This window comes from Ambystoma mexicanum, chromosome 5q (assembly GCF_040938575.1).
Source record: "Ambystoma mexicanum isolate Mex_15411 chromosome 5q, UKY_AmexF1_1, whole genome shotgun sequence".
In the NCBI taxonomy this organism is placed as follows: Eukaryota; Metazoa; Chordata; class Amphibia; order Caudata; family Ambystomatidae; genus Ambystoma; species Ambystoma mexicanum.
The window spans coordinates 792,711,323-792,732,181 of record NC_090933.1 but is presented as its reverse complement, the minus strand read 5'-3'; positions in this window follow the sequence as shown (position 1 = coordinate 792,732,181).

Genomic DNA, 20,859 nt, shown 5'->3' with positions numbered 1-20,859 from the left:
GAGTTGGACATGGGTGGGGGCCTACTGGCAGGTGCCCCACAGTGCTGGGGGGTGGGGGGGGTGGGGGACATGAGTTGGACATGGGTGGGGGACTGCTGGCAGGTGCCCCACAGTGCTGGGGGGTGGGGGTGGTGGGAGACATGAGTTGGACATGGGTGGGGGCCTGCTGGCAGGTGCCCCACAGTGCTGGGGGGTGGGGGTGGTGGGAGACATGAGTTGGACATGGGTGGGGGCCTGCTGGCAGGTGCCCCACAGTGCTGGGGGGTGGGGGTGGTGGGGGACATGAGTTGGACATGGGTGGGGGCCTGCTGGCAGGTGCCCCACAGTGCTGGGGTGTGGGGGTGGTGGGAGACATGAGTTGGACATGGGTGGGGGCCTGCTGGCAGGTGCCCCACAGTGCTGGGGGGTGGGGGTGGTGGGAGACATGAGTTGGACATGGGTGGGGGCCTACTGGCAGGTGCCCCACAGTGCTGGGGGGTGGGGGTGGTGGGGGACATGAGTTGGACATGGGTGGGGGACTGCTGGCAGGTGCCCCACAGTGCTGGGGGGGGGTGGTGGGAGACATGAGTTGGACATGGGTGGGGGCCTGCTGGCAGGTGCCCCACAGTGCTGGGGGGTGGGGGTGGTGGGAGACATGAGTTGGACATGGGTGGGGGCCTACTGGCAGGTGCCCCACAGTGCTGGGGGGTGGGGGTGGTGGGGGACATGAGTTGGACATGGGTGGGGGCCTGCTGGCAGGTGCCCCACAGTGCTAGGGTGTGGGGGTGGTGGGAGACATGAGTTGGACATGGGTGGGGGCCTGCTGGCAGGTGCCCCACAGTGCTGGGGGGTGGGGGTGGTGGGAGACATGAGTTGGACATGGGTGGGGGCCTACTGGCAGGTGCCCCACAGTGCTGGGGGGTGGGGGTGGTGGGGGACATGAGTTGGACATGGGTGGGGGCCTGCTGGCAGGTGCCCCACAGTGCTGGGGGGTGGGGGTGGTGGGAGACATGAGTTGGACATGGGTGGGGGACTGCTGGCATGTGCCCCACAGTGCTGGGGGGTGGGGGTGCAAGGGGACATGTGTTGGTGTTCATTAGTTCAAGGAGACATGTGCCTTTGCTGGGGGGCATGCCCATGTTGGGTGGGCTGCCTGCGGGACATGACCAGGGATGCAGGGTAGTCCCCTGTGGTGTGGGCTGCCTGCAGGGGCCGTGGAGGGTGTACAGGGTAAACCTGGGAGGACCCACACTGTCAAATCACATGTGGGACTCCCCGGCACCCCTGAAATACACGTACCGTGCAGAAATCGCGTGTAAAACTTCCCGCGCACCCCTGAAATACACGCGCCCAGGCTATTCGCGTGTAAAACTTCCCGCGCACCCCTGAAATACACGCGCCCAGGCTATTCGCGTGTAAAACTTCCCGCGCACCCCTGAAATACACGCGCCCAGGCTATTCGCGTGTAAAACTTCCCGCGCACCCCTGATATACACGCGCCCAGGCTATTCGCGTGTGGAACTTCCCGCGCACCCCTGAAATACACGGGCCCAGGCTATTCGCGTGTGGAACTCCCCGCGCACCCCTGAAATACACGCGCCCAGGCTATTCGCGTGTGGAACTCCCCGCGCACCCCTCAAATTCACGCGCCCAGGCTATTCGCGTGTGGAACTTCCCGCGAACCCCTGAAATACACGCGCCCAGGCTATTCGCGTGTGGAACTTCCCGCGCACCCCTGAAATACACGCGCCCAGCCTATTCGCGTGTGGAACTTCCCGCGCACCCCTGAAATACACGCGCCCAGGCTATTCGCGTGTGGAACTTCCCGCGAACCCCTGAAATACACGCGCCCAGGCTATTCGCGTGTGGAACTTCCCGCGAACCCCTGTAATACACGTAGCCCGCTCCCCCAGGCCCGATCGCGTGAGGAACTTCCCGCGCACCCCTCAAATTCACGCGCCCAGGCTATTCGCGTGTGAAACTTCACGCGAACCCCTGAAATACACGTACCGTGCAGAAATCGCGTGTAAAACTTCCCGCGCACCCCTGAAATACACGCGCCCAGTCTATTCGCGTGTGAAACTTCACGCGAACCCCTGAAATACACGTACCGTGCAGAAATCGCGTGTAAAACTTCCCGCGCACCACTGAAATACACGCGCCCAGGCTATTCGCGTGTGAAACTTCACGCGAACCCCTGAAATACACGTAGCACGCTCCCCCAGGCCCGATCGCGCGAGGAACTTCACGCGAACCCCTGTAATACACGTAGCCCGCTCCCCCAGGCCCGATCGCGTGTGGAACTTCACGCGAACCCCTGTAATACACGTAGCCCGCTCCCCCAGGCCCGATCGCGTGTGGAACTTCACGCGAACCCCTGAAATACACGTAGCCCGCTCCCCCAGGCCCGATCGCGTGAGGTACTTCACGCGAACCCCTGTAATACACGTAGCCCGCTCCCCCAGGCCCGATCGCGTGAGGAACTTCACGCGAACCCCTGTAATACACGTAGCCCGCTCCCCCAGGCCCGATCGCGTGAGGAACTTCACGCGAACCCCTGTAATACACGTAGCCCGCTCCCCCAGGCCCGATCGTGTGAATAACTTCACGCGAACCCCTGTGATGCATGTACCCTGCAAATCGCGTGTGACACTTCCCGCGCACCCCGGTATACATGCACACGTATTTTTTGTCAGCGGGTGTCCGTGTTTGTGGGTACCCCTTTGCACGTCATTTTTCCTGGAGGGCCACAGTATGGGACATTCATCATGGCAGTATATAGGTGCTATTTGTTGGCGCACCTTTTGGCGCACATTTCTTACAGCCGCAGAGACGCTACCGCCTCCTTTCTTGTGGCGGTCGTGTTTGTGCCTGTGCGCTGGTTTGAGCGTGCGCTTTTTTCCCCTATTCTATTCCATGAATACGTGTTGTAGGCGAGCGTGTGGGCGTTCCGCGCACTTGTGCCCTGTACTTCCCCCGTGACGCCCACGTTTTGGCAAGTTGTTCCCCATTCCGAGTGTTACGCCCGTGTTCCGCCTACTTTTATTGCGTGCGCCGCGCTATGTGCGAATTTCGCTGTGGCCTGTGCGATTTTCGCTGTGACCTGGCGCACGCTGTTAGATGGCCTGTGCGCCAACGTGCGCCAACGTGCGCCGCGCACTTTTTTTTCGCACATCCGCTGGTTTTCTCGCGCACGGCCTTCCATGAATCGACGTGCGCTGCTTTTCGTGCGATTTTCGCACGTTCACTGCGATTTTCGCTATTCCACTGCGATTCGCACGTTTTTGCCCACTTGCGCCGCGCTAATTATTCCATGAATCGGCCTCTTGGTTTGGATCTGTTCTATTTCTCGAAGGAGTTTTTTGGCAGTGCCATGTAGGATAATGCTATTTAAAGTGTGAAGTTCTAGAGCCGTACTTTTTGCATAGTATAGTCTATGCTCAAGTTTTTGTATGGCAGAATGGTGTGTTGCTAACATTTTGATGTGATGGAACGTGCTTTTGCAAGCAGTTCCCAAAATGCAGGCTAATGAATGTCCTTGCAGTCCTGTGTGGATGTGAACTGAGCACGAGTCCATGATATGTAAAGTTCTTATTCTACTTTTGTCCTTTCATTCGTTAGTGATTCAAGAATTGTCATAATCATTTGAAGGATTATTGTGATACATTAAATATTGAGCTGCAGGTCAATGTGTACACTTGATTGGTTTGTTTGGGCAAAAGGAATATTGGGTTTAAAGTTTGTTGGGAAAGTATTGTCTATAAGGGTATCTTTTGCCATGATGGTGTATCCTACCATTTCATGGCCTCGGCTATTATTGTCTATGACAATTGTTTTTTTTTGCTCTTGTTTATAAGCATCTTCATTGAAATATGGTTCTGTGCTGCCTTTGTGAATCCATTCACCATCACAGACATTTGAAAAGGTATCTATGTTGATATTGTGCATGTTTAGAAGTACCTTTTGTAATTTATTGATTCATTTAGTTGGTGGTTTCATTCTGTTTAATATTAATGTGAACAACTTTCTCTTTAGTAGAAATGTGCAGTCAATTGGAGCTTCAGGGACTAGTTTTCTGCAGTAGTTTTTAAGGGTAGATTCTGACTTTTTAGCTGTCTTTATAAGATTGCTAAGAACTCTACAGTGAAATTTCTTTTGTAGAATTACATTGTTGCATTGCGTTACTGTGGCTACGTTAACATTGGTAGCTATGCGCTTACTCAATCTGCTTTTTTGTATGTTTTTTTTAACTTTTAGATTTTGCAAGAGGGGCCTTTGTTGTTTTAGTGGTGGCTAGTTCACTTTTGTTGAGTGAGGTAACTAACTGTTTTGTTTTAATGTTTTCCATACATTGTTTTAGAAGAGGATGAATATATGGATTGTTTTTAGTTTTATTTGCTCTATTATTCTGTATTTTCTATGGAGTTGCTTTTTAGTAGGCATTGGGTCTCATTATAAGTTTGCCGGTCCAGGAATTACGGTACCGGTAAGCTTGCTGGTACCATAGTTCCCGGACCAGCGAACTACGAGTTGTGCTCGCAGGTGCCTTTCTGCCCACCAGGTCGGACCTGGCGGGCAGAAAGTCAGCCGCGAGCACAGCATGTCGGATGCACCAGCACCATTATAAACAGTGCTAGTGCATCCGACCTCCCCATTCCCATTCGGCCCTATTGGCCGAATGGGAATGGGGAGCATCTTTTTTCTGGCACCAGCAAATGGGCAATTACCGGGTCCGGTGGGGCCAGAATGCCCCAGTAATTGGGCGAAGGTTTTCTGAAATTTGGCGGCAGCCTGCCGATTTTACTGGCAAGACTACCGCCAAACCTATAATGCGGCCCATTGTGTTTTGCCTGTTGGGAAAAAAGAAAAATGTTGTTTGAAAGTTTTGGAATGTTTATGCATGTATTATGCATGGGTGTGTTTGTGTGATTGTTGCAATGGAATGATAGATGTGGTTGAGAAGCTTGTAAGAGTAAGAGGCTGTACTAGTTTTACAGGATTGGGTTTGTAAGTAATAGAGTAGGGGTGTGATGGATTAAGTAGGGACATTATGATGTTTTGTGGAAAACAGTGGTTGTTTTAATGGTATGATTTACTGCATAGATATCAAGGGTTTTGTGGGTGTAATGGAAAAGGGTTGAAGAATGTGTCTGGGCATGCTAATGTGTGGTAGTGATCTTGAATGAGTTTTAACGTTGTTGCGTTGGAATTAAGACCTTGTGTGCATAAGGGTTTAGCATATTCAGGAAGTAAATTGTGGTTTAGAAGTTGTTTAGAGATAGATGTGTTGTTAAGTACTAAGGAATGGGCGGTGCTTTTAATAAAGAACAGGGTTTAGATGGGAATCAAAAGAATGTGGATATTGCAATATAATGAGTAAAAGTAAAATACAATGTTAGTAGAATAGAATATTCTAGGTTCATTTATAGCAAAAGTACATTGTTACATTTATAGCGATGTACATGCTATAGTTATGTACTTACTTTGTAGGAAGTGAAGAGTGTTCTTTCTTATGTAGCTGTTTTCTTCAATCTATTTTTCTGTAATTGTAAAAGAAATGTATTGGGTATTCGTGGTAATGGTAAAGTACTTTTAGTAAGGGAGCTTTGTTATTTATTGAGGTAATGGATGTTTTTGGGGAAAAAAATGAATGAAGGTGGGTTATGGGTGGTGTAGGAAAGTATGTTAAGCATGTTGTTGGAAAAATTGGACTTTGATTCCCATTATGAATGAGCTAGTCTGTAATTAAAGGCACCAGTAAAAAGTTATCGGCAGCTTTTCTGGACCGGCTGACTCTGTGTTTAACGGTAGGGGCACTGTACTTTAACTTCAACAGGTAGCTGGGAGTTGAGGTCGCTAATGGCAGGCTTTACACTGACGCACTGGCATCATTACTATGGGTTAATATAGGTGCCAGTGCTTCATGGTTCCCATTCCCATGAAGTCCTATAGGACTGTATCTAAATGGGAACATTGTGTACTGATGCTGATTGTGATATTTTGGTAGCATCAGGTTGTCAGATGGTGGAAACGGTAATACAGTGTTGATGGCAACATGCTGGCTACCAACGGGTTTTACCGGCAACCGCATAATGAGGATCTATAACTAGTGTTGTTTAGAGATTTTAAGGTATAGGGCAAAAATGGGTGTGTAAAAAGATGCATATCTAGGTTATCTTTGTGCTGGTGAAGAGAAGTACTGTTTGTGATGCAATTTATTTTGTAATGTGTTGCAATGTTTTTAAAGAATAGAGAAACTGTCACCTAGTGGTAATGTAATGCAGATTCAAGTTGGAGCAGTCTTGGTGTCTTTTAGTAGTGGTTAGAAAATAACAGTAGTTTATATGTAAACAGAAGTGTTGTATATAGATACTTTGGGGCCGAGTCATGGATTTGTTTGCACAGTGCAAAGTGACTTTGCACTGCTGAAAAGTGAGTGTGCACTTCCAATAGAATCCCTGATTCATGAAACTGTGCAGTGTATTTTTGCAGTGGTAAGTAAGTCAGTTTTGCAGTATAAAGTGACTTTTCATTGACTTTGTACTGAAAAAAAAACACTTTGCACATTACCATGAATCTGCGTTTGTGTTGACAGTGCAAAGTCAGTTTTTAGCAGTGGAAAGTCACTTTGCACTGTGAAAACAATTTGTTGAATCAGGCCGTTTGGCAGTATACACACACATATGTGAGATCAGGTGGAGAATGGTGGCACTATAAGGGATGTAATGAGAAACGTTGGAAAGTTTGATGTTCATATGGAATGAGAAATGGAAAAAGGTGTGCATTTAAAAGTGTTTATTTTTATGAGGATTTTGCTGAATGTAAGAAAATTGATATGTGCCTCTTACAGCAGCATTGGGCCTCATTATAAGTTTGCCGGTTGAAAACTGCAGTACCGGTACACTTGCCAGTACCGTAGTTCCCGGACTGGTAACTACGAGTTGTGCTCGCTGGTGCCTTTTTGCCTTTCTGCCCGTCAGGTCGGACCCTATGGGGCTCAAATGGGAATAGGTAAGAATTATTTCTGGTGCTCAGGAATGGGCAAATACCGTATCCAGCAAGGCCGTAATGACCCGGCAATTGCCCATTCTTGGGTGCGGGAAAAAAATAATACCGCCAGCCTCCTAATGAGGCCCATTGTGTCTAAGTATTTTGTAAAAGAAAGGAAAAGCTGATGTGAAAAATGTGTAGAACATGTTTAAGTGCTGTGGAACTTTAATATATTGGCAGTGCATGTAAGTGATGTTACCATGCAGAGCGATGTCATATATGGCATTTGATAGAATGGTTAAAAAGAGAATATACTTTTTGAGAAAATTCTTTCAGGTTAAGTGTCAGCAGCCATGTGTATAAATATTTGTTAAAGTGTTGAAAAAATACTTTAAAAAATATAAGCATACCTGTACTATGATATGATATTATAACACACTTAATACCCAGAGGTTTCTAAGTGCAGACCCGGGGATTGAAGCTGTGTTGCTCCATGTGATCTTGCTTCCAAGGTGAGCATGTTGCCGCTGAGCTATCCTCCCAAGATGATTAGCCAATCAGGTTTCTTGGCTGTGGTGTACAGGAAGACAGGGTAGCAGGAGTTTTGTTTGTTGAGTGCACTGAAGATGGGCCTCATTATGAGTTTGCCAGTCCGGAATCAAGGGTGCCGATAAGCTCACTGGCACCCTTTTTTCCGGATCGGAAACTGTGAGCCGGCTTGCCATGGCCGCTGTGCCTGACAGGTCTTACCCAGCCAGGCACTGCCGTACGGTAGGCAGACTGTTCACAGAAGCACCGGCACTGTTAGCAACGATGCCGGTGCTTCCGAGTCCCGCCTCCCATAGATTCAAACTGGACTTTATGGGAATGGGGACCTACATTTTACTGGCGCCTGACTTCCTGGGCTGCCAAACTTGTAATAAACCGGTGGCACCGGGAAGTCAGGCGCCAGTAAGATATTTTGAGTCTGGCGGCAACCCACCGGTAGCACTGGCAAGGTTACCAACGTACTTGTAATGAAGCCCTATTTCTTCTTAAATGCAGATGTTGAATTTGCAAGTAGAAATCTTAGAAAGTTTCACAGTAGTTTTTGAAGCCGGTGACTCACATTAACAGGAGATATGTACTCACAGAGTTCAAGTGTACATCTGAAGTGTTGATCTGAAATAACAGGGTTAGGTGCAGAGGTTTTAGGTCTGATTGGTGGATGGATATGTGATTGTTTGAAAGCAGTCAATGAGGGAGTGTTACAAACATGAAAGTAGAAAGGGCAGAAGGGCTGCCCTGTGCTACGGGGTCTGTGGACTGGTGGGATTAGCAAATCACATTTTGTGGTTGTGGTTTATAGAAAGACAGGGTAGCAAGTGTTTTCTTTGTTAAGTGCAGTGAAGATGGATGTGGCTATTGCAATTAAGAAACAGAGTGTGCGGATGGTCAGAGATAGTTGGATGCATTAATTGAAGGTTTATACTAAATGTTGTGGCATCTCCGCTACTATTGGATTGCAAGAAGTGGAAGTTTTGTGGTAGGCAGTTTGTGGGTTAAACTGGGCAACTTTATAATCATTGTGTGAGTTTATGGCTCACTTTAGGCATCCAGACATTATTATTGTGCATTGTGTAGAGACCAGTTTGGGCCATGTGACTGCTGTATCACTACAAGGTTATTTTTTCTGTAATTAATCCAAGGCAAATATGGAGATGTCTAAATGTATTAAGTCTAGAAATTGAAGAACCTAGACAGCCTGTTAATAAAGGTGTATGTTTTTTTATATGCTTTATCGATGGCACCTTTTGAGAATGAAAATGTCATGTTGGATGGTGTAAATATGGTGTAATGATGATGGGAATCAGATTTTTCTTTTGAATTTTAAAAATGCTCCATATGAACAAGTTAATTGGGAAAATGTGAAGTGTATAGTAAAACATTTGTTAGTAGTTGTTAGATATAAATAAACAATTTGAAAAATAAAAAAAAAGACATTTAAAAAAAAGGCTTGTTTAAGAGTTATCATTGTAGAAAACATTTTATAAATTGAATGTAAACCTCCCAACCCCCTTTAATTGGCCATGCCGTTCGTGGCCACAACGGTAGTCTGCTTACACCACACATACCATCTGGGTCCTTTGAGGATGCCTGGCATGGACAATGGACTGTGGAGACCACCGATAGTCGTGATGTCTGCGGACACTTAGGATTAGCCAATCAGGTTTCTTGACTGTGGTTTACAGGAAGACAGGGTAGCAGGAGGTTTCTTGTTTGAGTGCACTGAAGATGGCGATGGCTATGTCTTTGAGGAAGTAGAGTGTATGGATCCTGGGAGACTCTTGGATCGTTTGGCCCAAGGTGTATTCAGAGCACTGTGGATGGTTTGAGAATCTTGGATTAGAACAATTACAAGTTTCATGGTATGGAGTTTGTGTAATGGATTGGACCAAATCGCTCCTGTTTTGTGAGAGTATGGTTATTTTAAGTATCCAGACATCATTGTTGTTCACAGTGGAGGCAATAGTTTGGGTTATGTCAGCCGAATCTCATTACAGTTTGCCATAAAGGATACATTTGGAAAGTTGATGAAACTGTTTCTACATTCAAAAATGTTTTTTTCATGGGTCGCTCAGAGACTAATGTGGAAGCATTAAAATGTATTTTACACACAAATTGAGAAAGCAGGGTATGATGTTAACAAAGTTGCATGTGCTTTTTTGCAGGACGTTGGCATGACATCTTTTGATAATGCAAATAGTGCTGCATCACCCCAACCAGCATTTCGGTCTGCCACAGTGTAGTTGGAGTCCTTTCTCGTTGTCTTGTGCTGCAACATACACCAAGCAACCACAGAACAATGCTTTCATAACTTGACTGCCACTGTTGTTCTGCGAGTGGCATAATATTCGTGAATGTGGGCAATCTGTTAGGCAAATCGGCAGATAGCCAGGACCTTCCTTGGTGCCTCTGTGTCAAATAATATAGGTAAATCTGCCCAGTTGCTCTGCATTACTACCAGCACGACCGCTGCATGATTAGGTTAGGTTTTTGGCATCAAATGCTGTAACGTGTTTTTCTGCCTCATTCTGTAGTTACTGGCTCGGACAGACTGCTTCCATCTTTTTGCTATACTACACGGTGATGCATAGCAGTTAACAGACAGGGTTTATCCTGGTACATACGGTTGCCCTACAGGTGGCTATCAAACAGGTAATCCTCCACATATCCATTTTGGGAGATTCACAGACATCCTTTTCAGATTGCATGCATTATGACATGCATTTATGTCTACCTTCCCTTGCAGTGAACAGAGCACACCCGGTTTATGATCGCTACAAACAACCCGCTGGTTGGAGTTCTTTTTGCAGTTGAATCTTACCTCTCTGTTCTGGTTTGGTGCTTTACCTTGCACGGGTGTTTTTCTCTTGTGTCTCTCCCACTCGGTACCTACACCATCAGGCCTTCGTCAGCCCTTACTTATCTGACACCAACTCAAGGACCTTGCACACACCTTACTTGTGCTGTGTGCCAACTTGTTTTTCATCTAAACCTAGGAACGACCCAGGCACTGACTTTGGTCACACCTTATTAGCATGGCTTGTCACACTAGGGATCCAAGTGGTGTGCAGTGTCGACATGGTCCTGCAAGTTTTGGGTTTGACAACCAGCTATCCACCACAAAAGGGTTCTTGGCTCTGGTCCTGTGCTTACTGCTTTTTCAATTCCTTCTTTTTAATTCAGTTCATTTTTTCCCCCTGATTGGGTTTCACAGTGTCAGGGGACTGCACTGGCTACAGTGATGTTTGTTTCACTCATTAGGTAGCAATCCTCGTATTCGGGTTTCTGTTCCCCCCCTTTTTTTTTATATTACCCTCCGGGTTAATACAAACCTGGTTACATGGTGCCTTTTGGATAAACAATCTTCAATCCTTTGTTTTCCACAGTTGACACCAGGTCTCCCCCACCATCTTCCAACCACTTCATCCTGATGAGGCTGGTCCACAAATTTTCTTGAGGACCCTATGTTCATGCCAAAACTCGAGTCGACAATGATATTGGACACCTATTCTTTAGTGAACCAAGATGATTGTAATATAGGACTGATGGTCTCATGGTCTGTTATACCCTTATAGTGAACAGTGCAAATCTAAAGTAATTGTAGATAATTTTCCTTTGTGTTTATCTCTCTGTGTTATTTTTCTTTTCAATTGTGTCTGCAGTTATGCGTGTGTGTTGTATAAATGTAATTAGGAATGTCAATGGATAGTGCATTGATATCGAGTAGGGTGTGGAAGTAGTGCTTTGGTGGGTTAGGATACAAAATCTTTTTGTAACCAGGTTGGTTGTCTCAATTAGATGTCTGATGTACTGTCTGTCTTGTTTTGAAAAAAATATGTAAACTAATAGTAAAGATAATTTCAACATGATTTGAAGGTTGCTTGAATTAATTTGATGTACATTGCTATAGGGCACTTTTTTCTTGTGTTTTTGCAGGATGTTGGCATGACATTTTTTGATAATGAAAATATCAAATTTGATAGTGTCAACATTTTTCATAGAGCTGCAGTGCATCTGACTGATGTTGGCAATCATATTATTCTAGAAAATGCATTGACGCAAAATATCAATTCAACTCTTTTGTAGTAGTTGAGGTAAACAAAAAAAAAAGAAAAACATTTGTCAGTTTAGTATATAAAACCAAATAATGCAAAATAATAATATAAAAGCATGAAAGAGAAAAAAGTGTTCTTTTAAGAGCCACTATTTTTTAACCAAACAAGTCAATTGATTTCAATTACTCCACCTAGGAATTTCCCAGATGTCCGTCGACTATCAGACTATTGGACAATTGGACTATGCAGGCTGCAAAAGGTGTTGTTATTTTTTATTCACTACTATGTTTTAACTGTGAAAGGTGGCTTTCACAGTTAAAACACCTTTTTTTTCTTTTGTTAATGTTTTATGGCTTTTGTTTTTTGTTGGAGAGGCAAAATATGGTGGCGGAGGGAAGGGACAGAAGGGCCACCAACCACAGAGAAAGAGGTGTAGGTGGACAGGGGAAGATGTTGTGCAGGCCTTACATTTAAGGTAAGTGGCCATGTTTCTCATGCTCCTGGATCGCAGCCTCGAAAGCACTACAAAACTGCTCTCCCCTGTAGCTAGGTGTCACAGTACAAACATAGTATTGTGACCCTCAGAAGGTAAGGGTCAACAGTGTTCTATATGGCCTTTGAGACAGCCAACGGTATCCTCTGCCCCACAGGAGTAGTCTGTGTGGTGACAGGAGCAGTTGAAGAAGATGAGGTAGAGCTTGTCAACCTGCTTCTCCGTGAGTAAGAAACAGCCTTTCTCAGAGCACCCGGGTGGTTGGATCTGGTGTGGCGGTGCATGGAGGTGGTATGTAGAAACATAGTCCAGGGTTTCCATTACTGAGTATGATCCCACACTCAGTGTATCCCGTTTTGGCTGCCTGAGCCTTTGGTACACCTCCAAAGGTGGTGAAAAACCGCCACACCCATGGCTCACTCAGGACACTAGAGGCAGTCACTTCCTCTACCTCATCATGCTCTTCCTCTTCATCCTCTTCTACATCTACATACCTGTTCCCCATACCAGGCCTTCCAGGTTGTTGTGGTGGTGGTGTTGGTGGCTGGCAAGAAGTGATGGATATGTGTGATGCTATTTTGCAGGTAAGTCAAAGCAGGAACTCAGGAACTACAAACAGGTGCTCTCTCCTGGATATCCAGATTAAGAATGACTAAAGTAATGGGTGGGTCCACTCAGAGGACCAGTCGGCGAACCATGCGACTGTCCGCCAGCTATCAAGTCAAACATAGACCTTAGAACATTGTACAAAAGTGACACATCAACTAAGAAGGGGTCTAGGTTCTCTGGAAACACCTTAGATCAGCAAACTGTCCACGGTGACGGGCACCATCTGTGGACATGCAGTCATGCCACATGGGTGCAGTCACAAAATGACATCCGTGATGGCCGGAGAAACGGTGGATGTCTGCAGATATCCCTTGGGTGTGAGGCGCCAGGTGCATGTGCATGGGTGTACGCATATGGGCATGCTGTCTGTGGACTAATTAAAAGTGCGTTATGTGAAAACAGACATATCCGGACATGGCGCACTGTCCGCGGCTGCCCTATTTTGAAAACGGACTACCCAAACAGTATTGTAGTCTGTGGATTATTAATTGGGCTTCTTTTTTATTTAAAACATGTATCACAGAATAAAAGACAAGGCATTTATAGTAGAAAACATTATTTATTCATGAAAGGGATGATGTATTGGGATGGGAAACATAAATGGGAGAATTTGGAATTTCTAGGAAGTCATGATCAGGTGAGGGAGGGAGAGAAGCTTCATCAAACCGTCTTTACATTTGTGTATCTGATTGGGGTGATAGCTGGGGGCAAGGAGGACAGGTGCATGTCAGACAGTGATAATTTACATTTAAAAGTTCTTTTAAGTTATTACTAAGTGTATCCAATTTTGCAGACACGATCATTATTTCATTATGTACAGATGGGGATTGAGATAGTCTTTGGGATTGTTTTGATTGTTCATAATTCATTGATGGTGTACTTTCTTCAAGTAAAGTATGTACTATAAGAAAAGAAGAAATTATTATTTCAATGAACTATATATAAATTACATTATTTGTTTGAGTGTCTACAATCCCCCCAAATGTTTGCTTCTATCCACGGTTACAATGTTAACGGGGGGGGGCATGTTACTGTGGATAGAATCACTCCAGTCATTGCTCGCCTTAGCCTTGCCTGCAGATACCTGCATCTCATTGGCTAATGCTGTAAACGTGGCTATAAATAATAATATTAAAAAATATACAAATCTGTGTCTATGTATATATGTGCATTGTACATATATATGTATATATCATATTTATGAAATGTCTTACCTAATATCTTTATTTGTGTCATCTTTCTTGAATATTAGTAACTATGAAACAGAATAAAATGTATTTCATAATAAAATTAACACAAGGATATTGATGTTTTTTTTTCTTTCATAATGGTACTAAAAAAGTACTGAATGTATTCCTAATACATAACCATAAAATACGACTGAGGCACCCTCCAGACTGCAAAGTTCCGTAAAGATTGGTTAAAAAATAAAAAGTTTATTAGGCATTAAAACATTTTTTTTCTAAAGGTGTGGCCTTCTTCTCATTCATTTTCCCATAGACAAAAAAGAAAATGTTTTGACCAAAGCGCACAGCCAAAACGGCTGGAAACAATATTTCTCTGTGGCCCAAATTGTTATGGATTGAATGGGTGTTCACTCTTGCAATGTGTCTAGACTCCAAAGCACAAGTTCAATTATCAATAAAGTGACGTTTGTAAGGGCAACTATGTCATAGAATTCAGGATGCATTTTCAAGTAAGGCTGGAACACTTACAGTATGTATGTTTCTCTTCCACAGGTGGTACAGGCTAGTGGCCTACCATTCATTTACATGGTGGCTTTATGAGAGGCTTGGATTCCACGTTCGACGTGTAATACCTGCCTCTGTCCTTGGAGCCATTTCTGCAAAATTCCCCAGTGATAGCGGACAGTACAAGGAATTTTCGCACACTGTGCTGCAACCTCAAGTATACAATTTGTAATTTGTTTGTGCAAACATCACCAAACTAAATAAGAAACAAATGGGCATACACGAATAGTTGTTTCAATATCAAGAACACTCACTTGTTTCTGAGGGACATGAAATAATGGTTGGTGCATTTTTGTGCTCAAATCACCCGCAACAAGCCATCCCCCGTCCATTATACCCCACTCGAATACTGGGTGGGTGGGAACGGCCACGGTGCCAAACACCATGTACACTTAAAAAGTGATCTTCTGCACAGTGGCCATTGTTCTCATGACCTCCTCAGACCCAGTGTCTCCAGACTCCGCTATGCAAGACACTGCCTTTGCAATCCACATAAGTGTTTCTCCCTTCAGCAGTGTTCCGGGCCTTTTGCGCTCCCCTCATGCCCATCCATCCCCCGTCCAGTATCAATGTACCAGCATCACTGATGACTTAATGAATAAGGTGCATATTCTAGCATTGCATCGGTGAGGGGCCTACGGAAAAGTTGATACTATATGGGAAACAAGCTGATAATTGGCCGCTGCCTCTCCATTGCTCTTGGATTATCTTTGATACCGCAAACTCTTCACCCAGGTGCCGACCCCAAAAGTTTGATTTGCCATCTTACCCGCTTGGGTCCTCATAAAATAGATAGACGTTTGTTGTTCTTTGGGAAAACATATTGCCACACAAGATTAAGGCTGTGTTAGGGGCCTGTGAGTGATCGGGGCGCTGGAGAGTAGGATGGGTATCACCATCAAAGGAACTTGGAGGGGGTTGGAGATGGGGGCTCTGGACTGTTGGGGCAGTGGTTGGGAGGGCACAGGACGTTTAGTGGAGATGAATTGGCACTTGGCTTATGACTACTCACTGTCACACGCTCTTTGCAGAGCACATTCTTTCAGAAATCATACCACAGGATTACAACAAGGCATGGCTGGCTTCGGTGAGAACAGGGCTTGTGCAGAGTTGGCAACGGGGAGGCAATGGAGTGGGCTGGCTGTGCGAGGCACTGCGGATCATGGATGAGAGCTGCATTTCTACATAGAGATTGTTTTTCAGGCCTAGTAGAACAGATGGCGTTGGGACAAGTTCACAAATGGTTTCTAATGGCTGAGCTGGGGGCTATAAAGTATTATTTATTTTCTATGGGCTGTGGTGCAACAGAATGCCGTAGGGGGTGGTTACGCTACCTCCTAGGTTATTACATATGGTATGTTTCAAGAGCGACGCAAGGGTGGGGGGCAAGGATTGTCTCCTTACCAACAACTGTGGCCATTGTTCTCATGGCCTCCCCAGACCCAGTGTCTCCAGTGTTTTCAAGCTCCCCTCTGCAAGACCCCGGGCCCGGGAAGCCACATAAGTGTGTATCCCTTCAGCACTATTCCAGGCTTTTTCCGCTCATCCCATGTCCATCCTTCCACCCTCCAGTATCAATGGCATTTCACACCTGTGGCCATGCGCAAGCAAGGGGGCTTGGTGGGTGTGAATGGCCAAGGTGCTAAACACCATGTGTACTTCAAACAGCATCTTCTGCGTGGTGACCATTGTTCTCATGGCCTCCCCAGACCCAGTGTCTCCAGACTGCCCAATCATACCAATCATATCTGTAAGACAGTTATGGCCGTGTTCATTCGACAACGCTAAACATGTTTCCCTCTTTGAAAAAAACTGATATTACATAGAAAGCTGTAATAAAATCACATCAATCAATGGCATACAGTGATTTATTTATATATTTCTATAGAGGTCTAAGAGACAATTGAATAATGCCGGCCTGTGTGGTTTCCGGTTGCCCTTCTAAGAGCCATTCAAATAGTCTGGACATGGTCTTGTAATGTTAAACTGAATGTAATGTGAACGGCGATCCGTGCAAAGTGTCTATGGACTATTGCTACAATGTGACTACTCGACAAGATGAGACTGAATATATGAAGATGCACTGCAATCCCTCGCACACCCCTTGACACAATCTACACCCGCCAAAAATATTCCACTAAAGAAACATTCAATTATATCTGTTTCTCCAATTCATGTGCAAATATCACAACCAGAAATAACAGAGATTGAAACATCAACAAAACTGACCGAGGAGCTTGCTAAAGCTCTCGACTTCAGTTTGCTGAGTTCTTTCGATATGTCCACCATAGCCGAAAACCAAACCACATTCACGCCGGACCATTGGCTGATAAAGAAGCAAAAATACATTGTATTTGTCAGCTGCCTGCTAGAGATTGTACAGATGTTGAAATGTGTCCATACATTAAGGGGGAACATATGCGGGCAGCCTTGGTGAATGTATCTTGTGTATTACAAGGCACTAACCTGAAAATCCAAGCCAGCTGTGTCCTCCTCCATATTACATTTTCATGGTCCTCTCAACCAATCCTGGGCAAAGTGCCAGCTGGAAACCTACTTTGTTCAGCAGCTTTACTTTTCAGCGTGTCTACTTTCGGTACGTTTTCCAGTAAAAGGGAATTCTTATTCCCCACCATTAGTGAAGCCTGGAAAGTTGAAGAGATGTCAATCGGAAGCACATTCTCTGGCAAACGTTTTTGGCTAGCTGGTGATGGACAGTGTGACAGCCCAGGATTTTCAGCAAAGTACTGCATATTCCACTTTCAAGACATGGAAAGTAAAATAATTGTGAGTTTGAAGATAATGCAGGTGTCCAAATGTACATCTTCTGTGGCCATGGAGAAATGTGGTTTCATCAGATCTGCCGAATTTCTTCAATCAGGGGGATGCAAATAGAGCTGATAGCCACTTACAGGCATGTTTCGATAGCCATGGCCATACAAGAACAGTTTCCACACATTTGTCATCAATTCGATGTATGGCACATTGCCAAATCAGTCAATGAAAAAATGGCAGCTGCTGGTAGAAAAAACGGTTCTGAATAAATCTTAAAGTGGTGTCAGTCTATCAGCAACCATCTTTGGTGGAGCTCCAAAACTTGTGATGGGAATGCAGAAATTCTACTTGAGAAATGGCAATCTTTGATGCACCATTGTTCCAACATACACTCATGGACAGAAAACCAACATTTTCACAAATGTGCACATGGACCTATATCTGAGAAGCAAAAACGAAAAAAGAAGTGGTTGGTGCCATGTTCACCTCCACACAAAGCTCTTGAGAAGATTGTGTACGATAAAACGCTTTCCAGAGACATGAAGGGACTCTCAGAATGCTGTCATACCGGAGATTTGAAAGTGTTCCACAATAGGTGCCTAAAGTACAGGCCCAAAAGGTTGCATTTCAGCATAGACGGTATGGAGGCCAATAAATGCATGCATAGACATGAAACAATTGTTACGACTATTGACCCAAAATTCAGTACATGTGGGTGTGGTGGTGGGAAGTCGAAAGCATAGCAGGGGACAAATTGGGCTGCAGTGGGACCCCCCAAAAAGAAGCTATACATTGAACAAAGGGAGAGTCTGGGTGGTTTGAGGGTATTTCGGAAAATAATATAATGAGCGGTTCTGAGAAAATTCTCAGTGGTACAGTGACAGAGCAGCCAGTCTTAGAATCATGGGGATTGTAGGCTTGGCTTGAAGTAGTTAATATGTGCAAAAAAGAGTGTTCAGGAACAGAGGTCCACAAATGTAGGATTACAGATATTCTGTTTATTAAACCAAAGAAATCAGCAAGTCCAACACCCTACTGGTAAGTAACATCACCATTAAACATATGTACATGCTTTTGGTTACATCAAATTGGGTTACCTACCATTTTAGATTGCAACACAGCTAAATATATTTATGTACTCTTTAAGGTAACTAAAGTTGGAGAGAACATGTTAGAAGTATTTTTATGGAATTTAGCAAGGTTTAGTATACTCTAAAATATCAGACCATTGCTTTAGAACTCCAAAGTAAGCCTTTTCAGAACTCAGTCTGTTACAGGCAGGTTTTTGTAGAAAATAAATGTAAAACGTTCACAGTCATTCTTCCAGCTATGAGAGGGTAGACTGCAAGTTCCCATCCCCGAGGTGACAATAGAGAGGACTCCTGACCCAGGTAGCTACTTTTTAAATAGGCCAATGGGGTTAGGGAACCTTAAAACTTTGACTGCCAGACTCTTACTTGTGAAACCAGTGACACCCTGAGACATGGAACACCCATAGATTAAGTTGCTGAAGCCTCTCAGGGTGTGTGTTCAGGACTTTCACTGATGGTTAGGTCATTCTTTGCAGAAACCCCTGGATACGGTTTATAGTTCTTGATTTTAGTTCCAGTAGTATGGAAGGTCCCTTCAAGAGTGTCAGACCAGACAGGAGCAGACAATGGTGTGACCTATGGCAGGGTCGGCAAGCCCTCATGGGCAGTGCAGGAGTGGGCTGGGAACCAAAATAGGACATAATTTTCAAAGTGGCCCCAAATGCCACATTTTCAGCAAGCCCAACCTATTTCCTATGAGAAAATGTGGAAATACTACACAAAAGAGGCCCAGGGTATAGAGGCCTACAGGGAAATCTCCAGAGTTCACTATAGGCCAGTCCACACCTGGAGCAGTGTGATCCTACTTAGGGTTGCAGGAGGCCAGAGACCCTTTCTCGCGGTGAAAAATGGCAGCAACAGGTTGGCAAAGTATGGTTTTAAATTGGTTGGGTACCATTAGTCCAGAGGAGTAAGGTACACAGTACAAGACTTCCAGGTTTATGCGAAGGAAGAGATCTAGCATGAGGTGGTTGAATATGCCAGTGCTGGTCTCTGCAACAGTTCTACAGCTTGTGTTTCGTTGTCATTCACTGTCACGTGCTTGGATCTTGTGATTGGTCTCAAACACATTGGGAGTAGTTCGAACACAGAAAACACTAACCTGGAGTCCTTCGCAATAATCCTGTGAAAATGAAAGCCCTTATGCAGAATTTTCTGACTCAAAGAGGATGGTACAAAGCGAACAATCATGATGACTTTGTGGGGTGGTCATTTGGAGTAAATGATACTCAAAAAGACATGAGGCCTCATTATGAGGTTGGAGGCAGCCATGCAGTTCATACCGGCATGGCTAGCCCCAAACTCGGGTCTGACACTGGGTCCCACGAAAGGGGAACAACCGGGCCATTCTGACCTTGGCGGGCCCAGTAATTCCCCTTTCGCAGGACCCAGAGCCGGTACGTCCCCATTCCCATTTGAGCCCAGATAGGGCTCAATGGGAATGGGGAGGATGGTAGCAGCGGTACCGTTCATAACGGTACCGTTGCTACCATCCAGTTCTGCTTGCGGGTGCCGCTCTGCACGCCTGGTCTGACCAGGCATGTAGAGCAGCCCCCGCGAGCAGAACTCGTAATGTGGTGGCATGGCAACAACGGCGCTGGTAGCACTACCGGCACCATTGTTGCCTTACCACCACTATTGTAATGAGGCCCACTATCACAGTAGAAAATAAATGTGCATGGCTGTGCACCAGTGAAACAGATAACACATGGCTCACAGAGACTAGCTTGTTCACTGCACATCAGAATTGTACAAGGATGCGGGATCAGACTGGGACAAGAAATAGGCCCGGACATCCAGAAAAAAGTGCCCACCCCTCAAAAAAGTGGCCCCCAAACCATCATCCGTGGATCACGTCAATTCACGACTTTACAGAAAATGCTACTTATGGAGGGTTCTTGTGTCTGATACATTACAACACAACTCATCAAATAACATAACTTTGCATACAGTTCTGTGACAGGGTCCACAGCTCCGATGTGCAGGAGTGGCATGAACCAACCACCCCCACTCCAGCTTCCAAACTTAGCACAAGCCGGCCCGAACTTAAAGTAACAGCAGCAAAAATGTACATAGCATTGCAGCCGACCCCAGCAATGAACTGTCTTTCAGAACCTCTCACGGCACACAGCAGCATTTTAAACGGCACCCCCCAGATCCACTGTACGGTCCTACCAGGCTGTCGAGACGCTCTCAGACTGTGCAGGAAGTCCTATAGTCTGTTCCTATCCTCTTCCTGGGCAGTTTGCATGTATGGAAATCAAGTATAAGTTACAGACTCTCATGCCATATGCTGCCATTACATGCCATTTGTAGTGTTACGCCCACGCACAGTTCAATAGGCAAGAATGTCGAAAAAGGTCTGGATGGGGTGTAGTAATTGGGGAAGGTGATGGCGTGGGTTTTGAGGCATGTAGACTGAGGTTGGTGTTGTGTCTGGCATTCGTCCATTTTAATTTAATAGTGCTAACCAAATCCAAACTGTAAAACTGACGTGTACCACTGTTTTGCCAAAGTACATTATAAAGTGCTAATTTACTTTGGTGAAATTAGCAGCTGTAAAAAGGGAT